Source organism: Pteropus medius, unplaced genomic scaffold, assembly GCF_902729225.1.
Source record: "Pteropus medius unplaced genomic scaffold, Ma_sr-lr_union100, whole genome shotgun sequence".
Lineage (NCBI taxonomy): Eukaryota > Metazoa > Chordata > Mammalia > Chiroptera > Pteropodidae > Pteropus > Pteropus medius.
Window position 1 is genome coordinate 1861083 of NW_024353787.1, and position 21818 is coordinate 1882900.

The 21818-nt window shown below is 51.6% G+C and overlaps 1 protein-coding gene across 2 annotated transcripts in view; it reads left to right on the forward strand.

The window, feature by feature from the left end:
• Positions 1-21818, forward strand: part of GRIK3 (glutamate ionotropic receptor kainate type subunit 3) — a 209373-nt gene that overhangs the window by 70073 nt on the left and 117482 nt on the right. The window lies entirely within an intron of this gene.

Genomic DNA, 21818 nt, shown 5'->3' on the forward strand with positions numbered 1-21818 from the left:
GAAAGTTCAGCCTTCAGGGGACCTTGGGGACCACATAATTCAACTCCTTCACTTGACAGACGAGGAACAGAAGTCTAGGATAGTTAAGTGACTTGCCCAAGGTCATACTCTGAGTGAGAGCAGCTCTGGGATGAGAAGAACTGAGCCTCCTTTCTCGAGTGCTACATGCTTTCTGCTTCACCGTGCAGGGCCCTCAGGTTTAGCTGTCATTCGTGCAGCTCTGCTGCGTGATAAACCTTAACGGGATCAACAAGCATCTGTTTTATAATTGGGAGAATTAGCAACATTCAAAATCTTCCCTAGGAAACAGTCGGCTAATAAGCTTGGGCTATGATGGTGACACCTGGCAGCAATGAGACCTTCCTTATGGGCTCTGGCATAGGACTTTTGTCAGATCTCTTTGGGGCTCCACTTTTTGAAGTGGCACTTGAGGCTTGATTTTGATGCTGTTGGTGTTGGCTGCACTGTTCTTATCACGTGGGGTGGCTTCAGGGACTGGGTAGTAGAAAGGACAAGAATAGAATGGGAACCTGGCTCTGCTACTCACTATGGGTGTGGTATTGGCCAAGTCACCTCACTGAGCGTCAGTGTCCTCATCTATGACATGGGCATCAGGGGCTTTCCTTTTGGGGATTACTGTGAAGACTATAACAGATGAAGCATGAGAAAGCGTCTAGGCCAGGGCCTGGCACATGGGGAGCTCTCAGCGGTGCTGGTTGTATCAGAAGGGCAGAGATATGGGGCTTTGGGTTTTGAATGACTTGAACTTTTCTGTGGATGATCTGTGTATAAGGAGAGGGAGAGAGGTAACTCGTGGAGGCCACCCCTTGTCACATGGAACTTGTAGTACTATTTCTTGTCCTCAGGGCCCTCATCAGCTGTGCTAGCTGAGGCTGCCAGGCCAAAGCTCAAAGGCACCCTCCACAGGAAGGTCACCTGAGCTCTGACAAATTCCGAACTGTCAGCCAGCATCTCTCTGGGCAAGAGAAGGCAGGAGGACACCATTTGGGGATGGACTTCAATACTATCCAGAGGGCAGAAGTACAGCAGCCTGACACACCTGCTCCATCTGTTCCAGGTCTTACTCAGCTACGTGAGCAGCCTGGTGCCCCTAGACTCATGGGTGGCTCTCTTCCTGGCCAGGCCAGGCCCATGACTTCTCAGGAACTCCTGCCTCAGCACACTTTGTCCCATGGGGGACTCAAGGGCCAAGGTGGTATAGAAAGAAAGGTAGTAGGCATCTCCTTGGGAGGAGAAGGCTTCCAGCTCTAAACACCATCTCTTCACTCTCGCCAGCTAGTTCTTTGTCCCTGGGGCCAGCTGTGGCTGATCTGGGCACAGCTGGGACCGAAGCGACGCATTACATGCTTTGTGAGGCCCTTGCCGATGACCGTCATTCAATGCAGAGGTGGCTCTGGGTAGTACCCACCTGCAGAGCATGAAGGATGCTGAGGGACTGTCTCACTGAGGATCGTTTTCTAAAGGACTGTGGGCTTTGGTAGCAGGGGAGTTCCCACAGAGGCCGGCGCCCTCATGCCTCTTTATTGATCACAAGAAACAGAAATTAAAAATAGAGATTCAAATCCTGACTCCACCACTTCCCAACTGTGCAACTTCAGGAAAGTTCTCACACCTCTCTGAGCCTCAGATGCTGAAAGGGAGTGAATAATGGTACACAGCTCAGAGTTGTTGTGAGGACTCAAGGAGATAATGCATAGAAAGAGCGTAGCCAAGTGCCTCTCACACAAAAGGCGTTCTTCAACGTTGTGGTTATTAATGTAACTCTCAAGCCCCCTTCCGGGCACGTGAGAAACCATCTGGAAACGTGACGAGTGTGACTTTCATGTTCAGTCTGGCGTCCCGAGTCTCCTGGTCTCAGGAGGCTGAGCAGGATTGTTTATTCTTGGAGCTGTTTTCTCCACTGCCCGCCTCCCCCAGACATACTTAAAAAGCCAAGTGGGCAGGAGGCACGAGGGAGACCTGCCAGCCTGATGGAGTGGAAGGCTGTGGATGAGCTCCTGTGGACAGACAGATGGAGCAGAGGACACTGGGCACCAGCCTCCCTGCCTGGGGCCCTGACCCCAGGCTTGTCCTGGCCTGGATGAAATCTCTCCTTTCTTCCCGCTTCCTACTTCTTTCTTCTCTCTGATGCTTGCTGATTCTGTCCCCCCTGTCCTTTCTGTCCTTGCTATTGCCCCTCCTTACCTTCACTCCTTCCTCATAATTTTTGGCTGTTTATCTTTCTGGCTTTTTCTCTTTTTTGTCTTCCCTTCTTATCTCTGTGCTTTTTTCTTTCTCCATTTGGGTTGGTCCCTCTCATTACCTCTCTCTATCTCCCTCTCTCTTCGATGTTCTAATCACTCCTGTCTCTCGTCTCTTGGCCTTTCTGTCTCTCCGAGTGTGCGTCTCTCATTCTTTCATTGTCTTGCTTATTCTTTCACTTTCTCTCTGTCTCTTTCTGTAATTTATCCATATTCCCTCCTTCCCTGCCCCTGCCTCTCTGCACTAACTTCCTCTCCAGCTCCTCCTGCTCCCCCGTTCCCAGGGTTAGTCAGCCTCCATTATAGGTGTTTGGGACTCTGTTCAGGACGCCCCGAGTCTTCTCCTAGACCAGCTGGGTTGCCTGGCTCCTTCTCTCTTTCGCTGTCCCTTCTTCAGAAGCTGGATGCATTACTTTGATTCTTTTCTAAAAAGCAGGATTGGGACTGGAACTGACCTCCTGGAGCATTTACCCGGGGGAGACCTTCAGAGCAGAAAGAGAGTGGGAAGGAGAGCAGAGGCCTGAGCCTAGGACGCTCCACCTGTGACCTTTTTCTGAGCACGAACAGAGCTTCCGTTTGATGAGGATTTATTAAGGCCCCTGTGTGCCCGAGACTGTGGAAGATGTACAAGTAATGGGAGAATGCCTAACTGCAAGGATCTTTCCACCAAGTTGGGAAGCTAATACATGGAACTTGTTAGAGAGGCAGGTGCTGGGTGGTTAGGGAGGAACATCCATCCACCATGATGGCTGCGATTGTCAGGGCCAGGGCCGAAGCTCTCACTAACACCTGGCCAGCCTCAGCCTCTCACTCAGTTCTTCCTTGGGTCTACATCCCTTAAAACTCCTTCCATGTCTTCCCTCGGCAACCTAGAACTGGGGTTCTTCATCTGCATTTCAGGGCACCTGTACTTGGGCTGTCAGACCAGTTGTCACAGTGTATGGAAATCACCTGGCTCTGTTTCTCAGCCCTCCATCAGGCTGGAAGCTCCCCAAGAGCAAGGACAGATGGCTTTTCCTGGTCCCTGCTGAGTCCTAACACCTAGCACAGTGTCTGGCACAGAGGAGGGGCACATTTTGGGCTTCTCATAAGAGACATTGGGAAATGAGGAGATGTGACTTGAATTAAACCAGACAACCTTGATGCAAGGGTCTTTGCATCCTTCGGCGAAATAATTTTGTCCGGCACATCCCAGCTCTGCCATCTTGAGGCGTTAGTGTCAGAGCCAGCAGAACCTTGGAGATGGCTTTGTCCAGCCCTCCCAGTTTAGATGGGTCTCTGAAGCCCACGCTGGGCCTGGCCTGCAATGGGAGGTAGGAGGGAAGGGCTCCCTGCCGCCCGCCCTGGGGCCAGCGTCCCTGCCCACTCTTTTCGGCAGCTGCTTCCTCCAAGGTGCCACCTCTCTCAGTGCCTGTTGCTGTCTTTGTCTCTGCCCCCAGCTATCTCTCTGTCTGCCACTGTCCTCCTGCTCTCCTGGTTTTTTTCCCCCTCTGATGGGATAATTATGCTAATCAGCCTGTCAGAACAAAGATAATTTGTGGTGGGCTGTTTCAGACTTTAGAATTCAAGCCAAGGCCCCTTTCCTGTTTGCCTCTGCTTGCCCTTTAACCTCCAGCCCAGGGCCTGAGGCAGGCAGGTCTGTTGAGGGAGGGGTGGTGGGTGCTTGAGGACAGGTGGCAGGACCGGATGAGGGTGTGGGTGAGTGCATAGGTGTGCACATGCGTTGCACAGGGTCCGCCTCTGTGTACAGACACACTGCACCAAATGTCTATAGAAACCAGTGGAACACAGAGACGGGAATCAGAGCCACTATCCCCAGGATTTGAGAGCTCGGAGAAGGTCATTTCTGTGTGTCTGGCTCCAGTTCTGGGGTGACCACCGACCTGCCCCAAAGCTGTAATGGGAGTGACACGTGCATAGCGGTTCCCTGGCAAAGGCCAAATCAGCACTTTTCCTTCCCTGGGGAGGTTGTACTGACCCCCACCTAAGCTCTCCAGCCAGTCCCGGCTGGGCTAAAAGGGCCTTGGGGTGCTCACTCCCTGGATGGGGGAAGAGGGGGCTGGTTTACCAGGCAGGAGGGCTGGCCAGACATGGCCAGAGGGGCAGTTCTGTGTCATGGCAGCCTCCCAGGTGTGAAGGAAGGGATCACGAAAGAGCCAGACTGAGCAGAGCGAGTCCTGGAGGTACTGATGGGAGGGCCCAGGACCGGACATGGGGTCTGGACCACCTTGCCTGCTCTCCTGCTTCTTGGTGATTTTGAAGCGGGCCGAAGGAGCATAGACTCAGCCCAGGAGTGGATTCAGAGCCACTGAGGCCTCTGCTCAGCCAGCCAGGCACCCTTTACACACCTTACTCTGGTCTCCAGTGGCCCCTAATCTCCTCATGTGCCTTCCACTTTTATTCACTCAGCGGTGCTTTTGAGCACCTCACAGGTGCCAAGCACTGTGTTAAGCAATGGAGTTACAGACAGGGTTCCCACCCTCAAAGACTTGCGGGAGCTTCTCAGAGTCACTGTCATTCCCCATGGCTGCCCCAGAAAGCTCCCTGCAGAGTGAAAAAAATTCCTCTCTATTAGCAAGAGTGCAGGCCCCCCATCAGTCAGATGAGGGTTCAGGACCCAACCCAGTCTCATTCTGTGGCTTGATTTTAGAGCCACTGTTTCTATATCTGTCATGTGGGCATCATGCTCCCTGCCTCCCAAAAGTGTAAATGGGGTGATGGAGAGGATGGTACCTGGCACTGAGCCTGGCTTACTGTGGTGTTCAAAGGGTGGTGGTTCTTTTGCCTTCTTCCCTCTGCCACCAGCAAACTCTTTTCAAACACGTCCTGCCCCCTGCCCTGTCCCAGACTCCTGGCTCTTACAGAAGACCCACACGGCGGTTTACCATTAGGGCCAGCTTCCCCTGCACTAGCCCAGGCCCCTTCCTACTGCATCTGACCTCTCTGGACAGACTGCTGGCCCCATTCCTCACTCTCCAGGTGTCTTCTCACCACTCCAGACCAGCACAGGGCCTCCTGCTCTATGACTGGCTCCAGCTCCAGCACAGGGGTCTTGCTTCCTGTTCTCCCATGGGTGCTGGGCCTCACCCAGAGTGATACAGGTGAGTCCACTGGACAGTGAGCTCTCCGAGCACAGGGCCTCTGAGAAAGTGATGGATTGAATGAATGCAGATTAAGTGAATGAATGGTGAATGAATGTTATCTCTGAGAGGGGATTCAAAGCTTCTTTAAAAAGAAAAATTATTTTAGAAAACTTTAAAATATGCCAAAGTAGAGAGACTAGAACAGCGAACCCTCATGCCTCATTGCCCCTTGTCATCAATTGTCAGCTCAATTGTTTTGTCTCCTCTATCTCCACCTACCTCTGAGCGATGGGAGTGCTTACGGGAGCTTCTGCTCTGCGTTCCCTTTCACCTGCCCAAGGATGCTTGCCTTGTGAAGGAAACCTTCAAAACCACACCAGGACGAGCCATGGAGTGCGTAGGCAGGGGCAGTGGTGTGGGGGTGGACTTGGCCCTGGGCAGCCTTTTCCCAGAGCTGCATGCCGGATGAAAGGGATTAGTAGCATTTCACCCTCTCCCTGTCCTGTGATTGGAATGCAGCCTTTCCAGTAAAGTGTGGCGGTTTCACGAGTGAGGCTTTGAGTCGATTAAATGGCCGTTGGTGAGACGCTACACTGACTCATTTAATCTTCGAAGTGACTTTCCCCTTCCGGGCTTGTGCTTACACAGCACCTCGGCCCAGCCTCCAGCCAGGGTGGCTGCTGGGACCCACCAGTCACACCCGCCTGCCCTACCCCCAGCCCTCTCTTCTAAGTGCCTCATCCCTCTCTGCTGCCCCGATTCAGACTCCTGATGGCTTATCTGGAAAGAGAAGAGCTTCGTGTTGGAAAGGGTGGTCGTCAGAGGTCCTGGGGCCCCCCTCCCAGGCTGACAGCTGAGATGGGTGAGCAGGGTGCTGCCACTCAGGATTCTTGCCCAGAGCCCTCCACGTGCCCTGCTGGCTGCTAAGGTAACTCGGTAGCCTGGGAGAGGAGGTGACATCCCAGACTCTGATTCTTAGCACTTTCACCCACCAGGTCTGAGAATCCAGTCTAAATGTTTGCCCTTTATCGAGGAGGCCTTGGCCTTAGCCATGTCTGCCCCTCATGGGTGACTAGACCTTGGCCCTGTTGGCCAGGTGGAAGGGGAAGGGAGGCAATGAGGCGAGCCTTATGCAGAAGGTCAACAAACAGCCCATGGATGTGCGTGTGAGTGCCTGTGTGTGCGTGTCTGAATGTGTCTTTGGTCCTAAATGTCTTGGTGTATTTGATGCATCCATGTCTATATGATGTGTGGCAGGGTGTTTGTGAGCCTTCTACTCTTGCATCCACAGGTATGTGTGCTTCGGTGTGTGGGGGTTTTGCATGTTCTGTGTATAGCTGGACATGCGTGTGTTTGCTCTGTGTAGCCCACGTGGCTTCTGTCTGTGTCTGTTGGTCTGGATATGCTTGTGTGTGGATTTGTGTGCATGTGCCCTGTTTTTCCATGGATCTGGGTGTGTGTGTGTGAACATGTGTGTGCTCTAGGGGTGTGTCTGTGTGGGAACATATGTGCCATGTGTCTATGCCTCTGTGTCTGTGTGACATGAGGGTCTAGGATGACGCAGTAGTGTGTTCCCATGTATTGGAGCCATGTGTGTGCTTATGCTTCAGTCCGTCAGCCCTTATGCATCTGTCCTCATGTTTGTGGGCTTACCCATGGGTATATGGGCACCTCTTGAGATGTGTGGAGATAGTAAGTGTGGGGTCGGGTCCAGCTTCCACACTCCATGCCTTCTCATCCTGCTGGAAGGGTTGACGACAGCCTATGCCAGGCTCTGCCATTAGCCAGGTGGGCTGTCACTTATCTACGGCTGCTATTTTAGGAGGGGAAGCAGCTGGCTGGCAGGCTGACGTGTTCACCAAGCCTCTTCGAATCAGTGTGCTCAAGGCCCATTCTGGGCACTGCCTCACTCTGCAGAGAGCTATTTAGGGTTTTCCAGGTCCAGGGGCCCATGTAGATGAAGCCTCTGTCTGATGCTGCCTAAAACACCACCACTCAATGCAAGGCCAGTTTGGCCTTTCTCCCTGTTCTTGAAGGAATATATCTTGGCCCAGGTTGATTTTCCCTGGTCGTCTTTCTCCTGTGAGCCTGTGTGTATATGAATCTGTGTGTGCACAGGCAGGTACACGTAGGAGTGTGTCCCTCTGTGCACATGTGCAGATATCTGTCCATCCTACCCTCATGTGCTGAAGTGCCTTTGTTTGGCCTGAACATGTGTGTCTCTGTGTCTCTGTGCCAGGTTTATATGTGGTATGTGTGTGTGTCCTTGTGTATATACACATGTGCATCTGCATTCACATGTGTGTAAACCTGTGTAGCTGTATCTGTGTGTGTGTACACAGTATCTCTCCAGCATCCTTACACTAATTAGGTTACGGCCAAGAATCTGTTTTTCTGCCTACAGCCTCAGCCCCTCTCTAGTCCCAAACATCCTGGAGAACCACACACAGCTCAGTGCTTCCCTCTCAGAACCCTCTAGTGGCCCCCCCTGCTTGCTCCGGAAAGACCACCTGCTGTATGGTGGCCTGCAAGGCGAGGCCACAGGTTTCCCTCTCATTGCCCCCTCGGAAGAACACTCGGGCCTCTGACTCTGCCGTGACGTCCCCCACAGAAGGGCATTCGTGAACCTTTCCTGAGCAAGTTCTTGGATGTGTTCTGGGCCCTGGGAGATGTAGGCAGGAGCAGGCACCACCCAGCATTCCAGACTTCTCAGGCTATTGCAGTGGTGAGATCCCAGACCTGGGGTGTAAGGCACACAGGAGAGACAGAAGTGCTCGGCCAGGTGAGATCCTCCCCGCATGAGTGTCCTCCCTCCTTCTCAGCCTGCAGAAGCCCCCTCTCTCTTTGAGGGTCTCTTCCATAGCCCCTCTTCCAGGAATTCGCATCTGATTTCCCAGCTGAAGTTGTGTCCTTTGCCCTGCTTGTGCCTACGCAGCAGCAGCAGCCCTCACACTCCTGGGAGATCCCTTTTCACCCCAGAACAGTAGGTTTTCTGAACCAGGGCTGGGTACAGGAGCGAGCACAGAGGAGGGAGCCCTGTGCAAGGGCAGTCTGACAGCGGGGTGGCACCTGGGGCCGTCGAGGCCCCGTTTGGCTCGCCGGTGTCCTCGGAACAGTGCTGGGCTCCTCTCGCCTCTGGTTGTGCCCACCAGGCCCCTGCAGTCTTCCTTGTTCGACCTGTTGACTCTCAGGGTCCCTCTTGGGACTCGCCCTCCATGGGGATACTTCCAGGGCTGCTCTCTGACTGTCATTGAGTTAATAGAGCCCGTGCGAGTATCTCCTCTGAGCACCTTCGTCCCCCAATCCTTCCTCCATGTCACCACCTGGACTCCTCAAAGGCACTCAGCCTTCAGTGAGTGACACCTTCAGGTGTCCAGTTCTACCAGCCGGAAACCCACAGGGTCACTGCTGATTCCTTCCTGTCTGTCTCCCCTCCCCCCGCCCAGTGCGTCGCTCTGTCTCATAGATTTCTCTTCTGCGTGTGCCTGGGTTTATTTTCTTTTCTCCATCCTCTGTACCTCTCTGCCCTGGGCCATTGCCATGGCCTCCTAAGCTGTTCTCCTTGCATCTGCTCTGTCACCACCCCTCCATCTGCTCCACACGTGGTACTTACAGATTTGATCGTGGAGCTCCCCTGCTTGAAGCCATCAACAGCTGGTCATTGCTTGTAGGATAAGACAGAAGCCCCTTTCTTGGCCATTAACTTCTTTTCGTCTCTTAGATATCAGCTCAGCAACGCATTCTCAGGGGGCCTCCTCTGACCTTCTTCTTCTCCCCGACTCGTGCCAGGCCGGGTCTTGCCACCCACTCTGATCACACCGAGCACCCCTTAGTACTTTGCCAGAGCCCCAGTGAGATGTTGATTGGGGATTATTTATTTCACTGGCTTCCAGCACCTCCTCCTGCCTAAGGGCTGTGAGGCCAGGGCTGTGTCAGGGTTTGCCCAGTGCCAGCTCGGCGTATTGTGCTGAACAAATGGATGAGTGGGAGGAAGGAAAAGTGGAAGGCACGCAGGTGCCACATCTTCCTCCTCTCTCTCCTCCTCCAAGTCGTCCTGGGTTAGCCGGCAGAGCCCCTTCAGAGGACACTGAATGCCTGGGTGGTGACATTGATGCCTGGGTGGTGACGTTGATGCTCCATCATCTACCTGTACAGTGTGCACATGCTGCTCCCTCTACCTAGAGAGATTTTCCTTTGGCCACATGGCCAGGCTCCTTCTCATCCTTCAAATCTTAGCTTTAAATATTCCCTCCTTGAAGAGGCCACCTCTGACCACCATATATAAATCAGACTTCCCCACCCACCATTCTCTATCACTGTGCCCTGGCTTTTTCTGTTCTAGCACTTACACAATTCAATATTCATTCATTCATTCATTCATTCAGTAAACTGTTTTGTTGTCTGTTTGCCTCACAAAGCCATGAGCTCCATGGGGGCATGGACTACGTCACTTTATTCCCACTGGTTACCCAGTGCCTATCGCAGAGGCCGCTTGGCACACAGTAGGTGCTCAATAAGTGTATAAATGAATGAAGGAAGGAATTCATTTTCCAACCTTGAGAGGGATCCATTTTCAAGATGAGGAAACAGATTCAGAGAGGCTGAGAAACTCCCCAGTGGGAGTTCCAGAGCTAATGAGAGGTGGAGTGGGGATTCAAATCCAGATTTTCCTGACCCGAGAACACAATACATTCATGCATTCACTCATTCATTCATTCACTCAGTGCCTGCTCTGTGCTGGGAACTAGGGTATGGAGATGAACCATCAGGGTTGCTGCCTGGGAGGCATCTCAGGCTGGCAGGGGAGAGCCCCCGCAGTGGATGGACAGTAGGAAGCACTGTGGGAGGTTGTGGGAGCCCCGAGGAGACTTCCTGGAGGAGGGGCTCCTCGAGTCGAGTTTTGAGGGATGAGTGGGCTTTCATCATTGTGTGCTACATGTCATACAACAGAAGGAGAACTGGACAGGGAGTCAGGAGGCCTGGGCTGCAGGCGTCTCCCGTTCTCACCACCCATAACTCCGAGAAAGTCACTTCCTCCCCCGAACCTGCTTCCGTATCTCTAAAGCAAGGCCTTCGGTCTTCTCTGACAGTGTGTGGGCTGAAGTGGCTAATTGGCAGAGACAGTCATGTCCTTTTCTCTCCTCATGAGAGAGAGGGAGAGACCACCTTACAAAGGTCCGAGAAGGGCTGTTTTGTGGGGTGAGAGAAGCACAGGGCAGCTGCATGCTTCCCAGGACACTGCCCTCCTGCATCCCCACCTTCTGCCCCCTCACTGCCCTCACCTCCCTCCCGCACACCTTCGGTTTCTCTTCCCTTCTCTCCCTCCCCTACTTCCTCAGCCCGTCCCCTCCACCTCCTCCTCCTCCCTCCCCCTTTTCTTTCCTCTTCTTCCTCCTTTTCTGCCTCCTCCCCTTTCTTCTCCTGCCCTGCCCAAGGGGGAGAGCACAAAAGGTAGTCAAAGTTAATTTAGGCTCAAGTACCTGGTCACCTAGAAACAAGGCCAGTCCCCAGGCGCAGAGCCTCAGCCGTGGCCTCATTAATCTGCGTGAGCCCAGCACTGGCGGTGCCGACGTAAGTAGGACAGAAGCCACGCTGCGTGGAGAGGGGGCCTTGGGCTCTGGCCACTTGGTCCCCAGCAGTCACATGGCTACCCCCAGGTGTACACTGGGAAGAAGACAAAGGAGAAGGAAGGAGAAATGAATACCCCAGGGTGTCTGCTGTTCCTTCCTCCGTATGTCCTTGCTCCCAGCCCAAGGACCCCTGGATATTTGCTGTCCCTTTCTTGCATGTGTCCTTGATTGTGGTCCACTCTTCCTCTGAATGTAGGGCTGTGTCGGCCCCTCCCTTCAGAGTTGCTCCTGAGTTCAGAGTCACCGTTCCAGCTTCTGCTTGCATACACTGACCCTCACGGGACTCCCGTGTCCTGCCTCACAGCTGTGCGTTTTGGCAGCAGAAGGGCTGGGTGACCCGGAGCAGCTTGGCCTCCTGGCCCAGCTAGCTCCCTCCACAAAGCCACTTCCTCCCAGTTGTACAATCCAGATCTTCTTCTTTCTTGGGTGCCGCTCTGGGAAATTTTCCCTTTGGATCTGAATACTCGTGTTCTGCTCCACCTTGGTTAATATTCAGAAAAACCTCTGACCCCAGCCTGCAGCTGAGTTCCGCCATGACCCCAAGACCTTACCTGCCCCCTCAGTGTAGCATCACAGGTCCCTGGCATCCCAGCAAGTTGGGGCATAAGTGTGTAAGTGCTAGGTGAGAGCACATGATTGTTCATGAGATCAGCTCACACAAATCGTGATCCCCAAAGCCACTGTTTTGTTCTCCAGAAGGCGAAGCATTAAGTTGTTGTTGAGACAGTCCCTAAGAACACACAAGCGGATAAATCTTCTGCAGCCTGTTGCCTTTACCAGTGTGTTGGGCTAGTGGGTGCCATATTAGCCACCATCTTCGTCACGCTGTGCCTCTGCTCTGCACTGCCCACTGGCCACACAGCCAAAGACTGGCTCAGCCAAGCCCAGAAACAAGTTGCCAAGTCCTTTCTAGCTTTGTCTTCTGCAATCTGATCTATCCGAGAGTGGGAAGATGGGTTTAAATACTGACCACAGCCGAACTGCCCAACTGTTAGGATTAGTCAAGAAAATTATAAAGCACCCACATTTTTTATGAAAAAATGTTTTATTTTACTGGAAAAATATTATTTTAGAAGTGGAGAAAAGACTGGAAGGACTTGTGCCCAAATGCAAACAGTGATTTTTCTGGACGGTGCAACTATAAATGTTTTTTTTTTCTTTATATTATTTAGTAGATGTGTGTTTTGTAAGCAGGGAGGAGTGTATTTAAAAATGTGAGTTGGAATGCCACCTCGATCGAGTCTCAGCTGTGCTATCTTTGGCAAGTCTGTTCTCCTTTCAGAGTTCCAATTTCTACACCTCTAGGACCGGGATAATAAAAATCATTTCAGAGCATTGTTCCAAGAAAGAAAAAATGAGATGTGTGTGTGTGTGTGTGTGTGTGTGTGTGTGTGTGTGTGTGTGTGTGAAGTAGGAGTTAGCACACACTTAGAGCAACTCTGATATTGTGGACATGCGCAGGCACTCTAGTGCTACATGGCCTGGATTAAAATCCTGACTCTGATAATAACCAGCTGTGTGACTTTAGGAAAGTTGCTTAACCACTCTGAGCCTGTTCCTTGTTTGTAAAATGGGGTCTAGGGCATGTTTCATGTTGCTGGCTGGGCCTTTCCCTGGGTCCCACCCTCACCCCTTCGGTGAATCCATCCTTGAGCTCGTTTCAGCCTCCTCACAGGCCTCGTGGTGCCTTCTTTCCCAAATAGTCTGAGCTGCCCAGAAGTGCCCTGACCAGCCTCCTCAGGGAGACTTGAGGAGCTGTCCTCTGTGTCCTGATCACTGAGCATCTTCTAGCTCACGGAGTGGCCATCTGAACTCTGGCAAAAGGGAGGAACACCCCAACTTCACCTATGCCCACCTGGGCTGTATTTCTAGAATAGCTCCTGTCCGTCTACCTGGTGGGCAGTGGGCTGTGGAGTGGAGGGAAGGAGGCTCAATACCCCTTCCCCCAGGCAGTGACAAATTGACGGAGAGTCCAGATGCTCCCCAGAGCCAAGCTGGGCTCCTGCGCTGGGCTTTGCTGGTGACAAGCAGACAGGAGCTGTGTGCACAGATGGCCCTCCATGCGCTCATAATTTGCCAAAATAAATAGTTATTATTAATCTCCCCTGTGCTTTCCTTCTTCCCCTTCCTCTCCCATTTATTGCTCGTCCCAGGCTGACTGTGAAGCACTTGAAGACAAGAGCTGACTTTTACTTATCTTGCCGCCCCAGTGCCTAGTTCAGGACCTAGCACATAGTAGGTACACTCTCAACATGAAACCAGGCACGTAATTCCCCTCCCCACAACAACTATCAGTTGTTGTTAGTGCTTTAAAGAAACGTAAGGGAGGGTAAGGGGGTGAAGGAGACCAGAGGAGGTGGGCTCTTTTGAAGGCGTGGCGGGATGTGATATGATGACATTTGAGCTGAAATTCGAATCCAGGAAGGGGACAGGCAAGTGGTACAGGGAGAGAACCTGGCAGACAGAGAAAGGGAAGGTGGGGAGGAGGGGGCTAGATTGCCAAGGGCCTTAAACTCCAGGGTGAAGAATTTGGACTTGATTCTGTAGGTCCTGGCCAGCCTTTGAAGGCCTTTGAGCAGAGAAACGACATGTCCAGATCCTCAGGAAGAACGGGCAGAACTAAAGGCTGAGGCCGGTGGGGGGCGGTGGCAATGGCCCAGGTGGGAGATGTTGATGATGATGATGATGATGACAACGACGATGAGGAGGGCCTAGACTCAGGTAGTGGGGCGGGGGGAAGCGGGGCAGATGCCATAGACATTGACCAGGGGAATTGTCTGGTTGTCTAAAGTTGAGGAAAGAGAAAAAAGCAAAAAGGTGGAACAGGGAGACTGGGGTCCCAGGACGAGAAACGGAAACGCCAGGCCGAGGAGTAGGTTGGGGGAGCAGGTGGTCCCTACCTTCTGAAACTGTCGTTCTTCCTTTTCCTCCCCCTAAGTTGCCTTTCTCCCCTCCCCCCAGCTTCTGCTCTCCCCCTTCAGTGCCTCCCTCTTCCATCTAGAAACCCCACAATCTGATCCCGACTACTGTTTCCTGTTCTTTCACCTCACACGTGTCTTTTCTTCTCATCTGTCCTTTCCTACCTTTCTGAGCTAACCTTCCTGGGGAAATGTTAAAAACCTAAGGGTCGAGTTCTGTTGGGGCATGGGCAATATCAGAAATAAAGTGTCGGACAAAAGAGGGTTTGAATCTTAGCACTGCCGTTTACAAGCAGCATGATGTTGGGGGAGTTGTCTAATATCTCTGAGCCACTGATTCCTCATCTGTAACATGAGCAGATGTGTGTGCTAGCACAGGGCCTGGCACAAAATCGGGGTTAGAGAGTGGTGGCTGTTACTATCATTGTTGTTATCATTATTGTTATCGATTAACCAAATATGAGGCTGTTCAGATACCAGAACCACCTTCAGGGAGGTATGTGTGATTTAAAATCGGGCTGATCTGTCCAACTCACTTCCGATGATGTGCACACCCAAGTGTCCAAAGTCCCCACTCCAGACAGGCTGCCCAGTAGCTACTCGGGGAGCCCTTTCTACAGCTTGCAATATGCACTAGACTCTCAGTCTTCCTGTAGAAGGCCCAGTGGGCATTTGCAGACATTTTGCTGCTGCTGGCTGGAGCTGCACACTGTGGGTTGCCCCAAGGCCAGGACCCCACCCTGCACTGTACTGCCCCCAGAATCTGTATCCCCTCAGACAAAGGACAGGTGTCCCATCTGATCCCTTGGGGTGCAGGCCCCAGGTGTCAGGGCTTCCCTGGGAGGCTCTGGATGCAGACCCCACTTCCGTCCCTGGCCTAGCGTGGGGCCTGGGCCATAGCTTTAATGGTGGAACTTCTGGCATCTGGGCTTCCCACCGACCACAGAGCAGCTCTACCCCGGCTGCGCCCCCTCTAGCTGCCTCGCGAAGTTCTGCCCTTCCTCATACTTTCCTCAGCTCTTCACCTTAGGCAGAGACCCTGCCTCCACCACCAGACAGGGACTTCTTGGAGGCCGGGAGTTTTGTCAACCTGGGGAAACCAGGGTACCCTAGAAGGTGACTTCTTGGGCACAACAAGGCTTTGTCCACAGAGACCCAGGGGAATGAGAGGCACATCCCCATTCGGCATGGGTGGTAAGAAGAGCAGAATACAAAAAGCTACAAGTCATCAGCCCTGTGACCTTGGGAAAGTCACCTAACCTCTCTGAGCTTGTGTGTCCTCAACTCTGAAGTAAAACTAGTAATTCCATCCCTTCAGGGCCAGTGTGCTAATTAAATGAGATTATAAATACCAAAAGCACCTTTGAAGCTACAGCTTGCAGGTAACACCAGTTATGTATTAATGCCTGAGGCAGGAGGCCCAGGCCCTGACTCTAACTTGATGGACAACTCTGAGCCATCTGCACTCTCTCTCAGATCCCCAGTGTCCTATCTGTTGCATAAAGGATCAATCTAAATGATGTCGTAGGATCAGTCTTAATGATGTCACAAGTCCCTGCCAGCTCTGAGAGTCTGTGATGGACAGCTGGACTTTTCCAATCCCTGGCGGGAACCCTGAGACCTGAGAGCCCACCCTTGCCCAGGCAAGGGGCCCATGCCTGCTCCTCGAGCTGGCTCAGCCTCCACTCTAGCTGCCCAGCCCCAGTACGCTCCCCTTGGCCCCTCTCCATTCCACTTAAACTGGCCCATTGTCCAGAAAACTAATTGCTGTGACTTCAGCGTTTATTTGGAGACAATGCAATTCGATTGAAACTGCCGCATCAGGAGAAATATGTTCCACTTAGATCTTTAAATTAGTTCGGCGCTGGCCTTTGATGAGCCCTACTTGGGAGAGGCATCTGCCCTTGTATGCTACTGATCATTGGCCACAATGGGCTATTTGCTTAATGAACAGTGTGGCCAGTATCCAGAGGGTGGGACCAGCCAGGTACACCTGCTGCCCACGGACTGGAGAGGCCGGGTAGCCCTGCGGTGCCATTCCCTGGGCCCTCTGCCTGGTAGCCGGCCCTTCTGGTTAGAGAGGGAACCAGGGTCAGCTCAGCTGCTTCTATGGACATAATATAAAGGTGGCACCAGCCACTGAGTACTAGACCCTTCCCGTGTTCCCTGCCAGGCACGGGCTGAGCTCTCTGCAGACCTTACCTCACTGAAAATTAGAGCAGCCTCAAGAGGTCAAATCTGTTCTTCCATTTTGCAGATATGACTGATTTAGACCCATCTCTCTCTGACTTGGAGCCTGTGGAGGTCATGGGAAGAGGACAGGAGGAAGGGGCTGCAGGGGAGAATGAAGTTAATATATGGGAAGCTTCCTGCCAGAAATGTGAGGACACAGGAACCGTTACCCGACGTCTCCACGTCCACTTCTAGTTCCCTTTCGTCCCTGTAGCCTCGGTCCTGGATGCAGATTCTCTGTAGCCCGAGAATACTCTCGGCTGCCTCTCCTCGTCCGCTCTCCTCCTTCATCTTTTCTTCCACCCTCTCCCCTCCCAATCAGAGGGTTGCTCTGATATCCCGCAACCCTATATTTCCTGCCCCACCCCCAGATGCCTACACAGAAATCAATGGGAAGCCTGCAACCCTTTCAGCCTGAAGGACCTTCCAGCAAGAAGCCCATTTGCCATCTCTAATAGTTATCTCCAGGGAAAGACATTCTTGATGTTCAAAATTCACCTTCCAGCTGTTCTGTTTACTAACAGAGCTGGCCTTGGAAAGTTGCTCTCCTGCTCCTCTCTATTTCCTCTCATCCTGGTTCCAGGCCCTCTGCCTGTGGGGGTGGGATTTCTAAGCCCTCTGAGGAGCCCCCAGCCTGGGCAGCTGTGTGTATCCCAGACGGAAGGAGATGAAGGGGGGCGGTCATAAGTCCTCAGAACACAATTCTCAGATTTCCTCTGATGCCCAGTGTGAGATGTGGGTCCTGAGCCAGTCTGGAGCCTAAGGAGAAGACACTGAGAGGCAGGGGTCTCACCTTCCCCCCAGAACTGCTGCATCCTTGCAGGCCCGGCTCAAGTCTCTATCTTGGAATCAAGCCTTCGCCTGCAGCCAGGTACCTGGCAAGTACCTGCAGGTCCCTGAAATAGGGAGGGGCTAATGCCTGAACCAGACCAACCCCTGGCACAAAATCGGGGTTAGAGAGTGGCGGCTGTTATTATTATTGTTGTTATCATTATTGTTATCGATTAACCAAATACGAGGCTGTTCAGATACCAGAACCACCTGGTTAGGCAGCAAAAGGCAGAGATGGCACCCCTGGCTTTGCAGGGCTCCACCTAGACTATTAGCTCCTTGAGGGCAGGGCACATGCCTTCTCATCCTAGAGCCCCTGTGCTGTTCTGCACAGGGCTAGACACGATTAAGCATGAATGAACGGTAGCTCACTATCATTCATTCAGCTACTGGTCATTTATTTTTTCTTTTCTTCATTTGCTTATGTATTATCTACTCTTGCCACAAAGTTTTCCAGTCCAGATTCTTAACATGTAATTATCTTCAGAGCCTGGACTAAAAAGAGACTAATGAGATGCCCTGGGCACAACATTTAAGGAGACGCTCACTCGCAGGGTTATGCAAGTGTCTGATTATCATAGCTCCTGAAAATAACCTTGCTGGTAAGTATTGTCATTTCCATTTTATAGGTGAAGAAATGAAATGAGAGAAGAGCTAATTACTTTTTGTGGTCAGCTGGCTTGTAAATATTTGTTCCCAGATCTGTGTAATTCCAATGCCTTTGTTCTTCTTTCAAATGGTCCTCAGTTTCCCTGCCTGGCCTGACCTCTGAGCAAGACTGTGGCATGGGGAGGAAGAGAGTTGCAGCCACTTATTTGTTGTTGTGAGTTATGCCTCCCTCCACCCTATCTCCTGCACCCTGTGCATAGACCGGCTGCCTAGAGTCTAGTCCCGTCTCCTCTCCTTGGTAGAAGACAATGACCTTGGGCAAATTACTTGAACTCTTAGTGTCTCAGTGTCCTTATCTATAAAAAGGGACAAAATAATAGTTTCTATTTCATAGGCTGCAGTGAGGATTCTAATGAGTAGGGGTATATAATATGTATAGCACTTAGAATGGTGCCAGCCACATAGCATGCTTCATGGAATTGTTAGCTATTATTCTTAAAGCTGGGCAATCTATTATCACCCAAAGGTGGATAGAGTCTTCAATGAGCTCCAAAGCCTCAGCCCATTGAGCTGGTAGAGTTCAGTTTCTGCCTCTCTCTCAGGTTCAGTCCCCTACTTCCCCAAGGTTAACAGTGCCCAGGGTGTCACCTCAACTCTCCTGGGATGACAAGTCCCCAAGAGTCCATAGGAGGTGGAACGATGGGGGCCTCTGACTGTCCAGTCCTCTTCCAGCTCCAGGCAAGGGAGCAGCTTCCTTGGCTCCTTACAGCTTGAGCTCTCCTGGAATTCACAGGAGGTTTGGAGAGAGAGAGAGAATTCACACTTCACTGAAAATGTGTTTTAAACAATTAGCAGGTCTTTACCAGAGGAGCCTTTGAAGTGGAAGCCCAGACTCATCTCTGTGAAAGATTTCCCCAGAATTGACAGGCTGGCAGACACTGCCACAAGCTTGGCCCTTCCCTGAGTGTCAGGGGCTCCTGGCTCTGCGCTGGCACTGTGGGACTCATATGGGTCCCTCCACTGTAGCAGCTCCGGTGTCCTCTCCAGCACAGAGAGCTGCTGTGACTGTAGGTAGCTCAGTGGAGCTGGGCTTCCCCTGGGATCCTGTGTCAAGTCCATGGGATTTTTCTGTTCTCAAATTTCTTTCTAAATTTTCCTACCATCGACTAGGGTAGCTGAAGCCTTTGACTGTGAACTTCGAGCTCTTGTATCCTTGAACTGTGCCTGAAGCTGTATATATTTATGGGTTGAATAAATGTATAGATTCCTCCAATGATTGGCCCCGTGGCCTAGAGCTAGCCTCCATTTCCCCATCTGCAAACTAGAGACAGGTGGAGTAGGAAGGGAACGGGCTAACTGGTCTCTAGAGCCTTGGGTTAAACCTCACTTTCCTTGGACAGGCTTATAGTGCAGTGGAATGAAGGTTGGGTCCTACTTCTGCTGCCCCGTTAGCTTTATGATTTTGAGCATTAGCTACTGCGTCTCAGTTTCACCATAGATGAAGTGGGTAAATTTATCTATTTTGCAGAACAGTCGTGAAGATTAAATGAGAGAATGCCTAAAAAGTGCCTGGTACAATGAGTGCTCATGATTTATTGAATACAAGCTATGATTCTTAATATGCCTTTTCTTCCCTCTTCTTACAGGGTCAAAGTGGACTGTTAGCTATGGTAGGAGGGGTCTTTTATGCAGCATCCTCATCCCACAAAACTGGAGAGGAAGGACAGAGAGAGCCAGCCAGGATGGGAGCTGAAGGGGCCTGTCCCTACTCTTCTACTCCATGAAGCTGCCCCCCAGTCTGGGTCTTTATTTTCTATTTGATTCCCTTTCTCTGACATTCCATCCATCATTATAATTGCTTCTCCCGAAAAATGAATTTGTAGTTGATTTCTTCAAAAGAAGGAATCAACCAACAGATAAAAAGGTTGTTTTATTTAATTTGCATGAAGAGGCTGCCTGCTGCCTCCCAGCTGTGCTGGCTAGGATGCAGGGAGGGCGCCTGGAGGGGTGCAGTGTATGTGCACAGGTAGGCAGGGCTGTTCTCTGGCTCAGGACCTGTCTTTCAGGCTGCCGGGATCCTGGCTTCAGAGATCAGATCCTTGGCGTCCACACTGAGCTGAAATCGTTCTATCATTGGAGACCTATGATTTATTGAATACAAGCTATGCCTGCCCCACACCTATCTTTTCTGGGGCAGGACAGGGCTTCTAGACCAGGAGGCTGAGGGTCAAGAAGCCAGGCACTTATGGGGTCAAAACTCAGGAGGTCAGGGGCTCTATAAGGCCAGAAGCCCAATGCATGTGGCACATGTCATTAAATTTTCTTGGGAGAAACGGGCATTTAAAATTTGCATGTGTGTTCAGGTCGAATCAGGAACCCCTGACTCCTTTTGGAGATATAGTTCACCTAAGGGTGCTGTGTTTCTTCTCCATTCAGCAAACACTTAATAGTGCTCCATCGTGCCCAGGGTGTGGCTGGTTCTCTCCGGAAATTTCTAGTGCTATGAGTGTGAACCCTGTCTTCAGGAGAAATCCTTGGCAGGGGCAGGGGTTAACAGTCAGGGCAGAGCCATGGCTGGGGGTAGAAGTGGGGTCAGGCAGGGAGAGCCATCTGAAGAGACGCTTCTCCCTCTGCCAGGCCCCTCAAATGCTAGGCAGTGTCCAGGGAGGTGGACCCCAAGGTTTCCTGGGGCAGAATGAGGCAGGACTCCTCGTGTTGGAGAAGACAAAAAGATGCAAAACATTTGTTCTGGAATCAGAGAATTGGGTATTCCATGGATTGGGGTGCATATAACTTGTTTTATTTATTTTACAAGTGAAGCAAGGGTTCTATTAATAATATTAATATCATTATAAGGTTGATAATTCATTAATAAGTACTTTAGGACAACAGATATAAACTAGGACTATCTCTGGCAAAGCAGACATATGAGTACCCTGACCACGTGCCAGATGCAGTGGGGACTTAGGCCATCCTCCCAGGAGTGGCCAAAAAGAGTATCGGGCATTTCTGGATAAAGCCATAGGGCATCCCCAGGCCTACCAGGGCCTCAAAATGGGCAGGGGTTAACAGTCAGGGCAGAAGCAGCTGGGCTCTGGATTCCATCCCCTGGGCTGCTGCTTAGGGCAAATCTCTTACCCTCTCTGGACCTCCATCTCCTCTCCAGAAGACGCTGAACATGAAAGGATCTCACAAACTTATTACAGCCTGTAATTGCCTCGCTCTTTGATTTGTTTACTTGCTTTCTTGCTTGTCTCCTCGCCTGTCACGTGAGTCTCTGAGGACAGGGGCCTCGTCTGTCTTATTCAGTGCCGCATATACTTAGCTCCTAGAATGAGGAGACACTGGATAAGTGGGATGTGGACTTGAGGGGTCTGCAAGGGGTCTCATTTGCGAGGATGACAGTGTCAGGATGGTCCAGGACAGCTTTAGCGGAGGCTGGTGGTAGACCAGTTCTCCTCTGGGGGTTTCTCCCTGGTTTCTGTTGTTTCTTTGTGGCTTTCTCTGATTCTCCAACCCCATTGTGCAAGAAGTAGCAGCATTCTGGGCACCAACTCTTGGCTGCAATTATTAAGATAGGTTTGAGGGTGGGGTGCCTTGACTTAAAACTTTTCGAAGATGACCAGAGGATTATTTACAATGACTAGATACTGTTTATAATCTTCTACCAGTTAACTTAAAAAGCATTAGGACCCCCATTGTAGCTCACCCTGGGGGCTTTTAATACTCATTTCTACTTCTTCTTACCCTCTTCCCTGAGGGGCTGGTGAGAACCCCTGCCTGAGGTACTGTGCTGTACCATCTAAATTGTCTCCCTTCTCGAATCATCCCTTCTATGTGGACTCTATTCTCTGTTCCAGTCCCGCCTCATCGAAGCTGGGGTAGTGCAGCCTGTGTCAGCATGGCCCTCTCTGCATTTGTGGAAGGGGTTTTTCCTCTGCTTGCTAATGCACAAAGTCAAGGGCAGGGTCTTTCTCTACTGTTTTGTTCGGGAGAGATTTCTTCTTTTGCAGCACCTGACCTGTGTCTGTGTGTGTGCCCGTGTGTCTGTGTGTGTCTGTGTGTGTGTGTCTGTGTGTCCTGTATTTCTGTGTGTCCGGGTGGGGTTTCTGTGTGTCTGCAGGCAATCTGTAGGTGTGTGTGTGTCTGTGTGTGTATTCAGGTGTCCCAGGTGTGTGTCTGTGTGTCCATGTGTGTTTCTGTGTGTCTGTGTGTGTCCTGCAGGTATCTGTGTGTACGTGTGTCTGTGTGTAC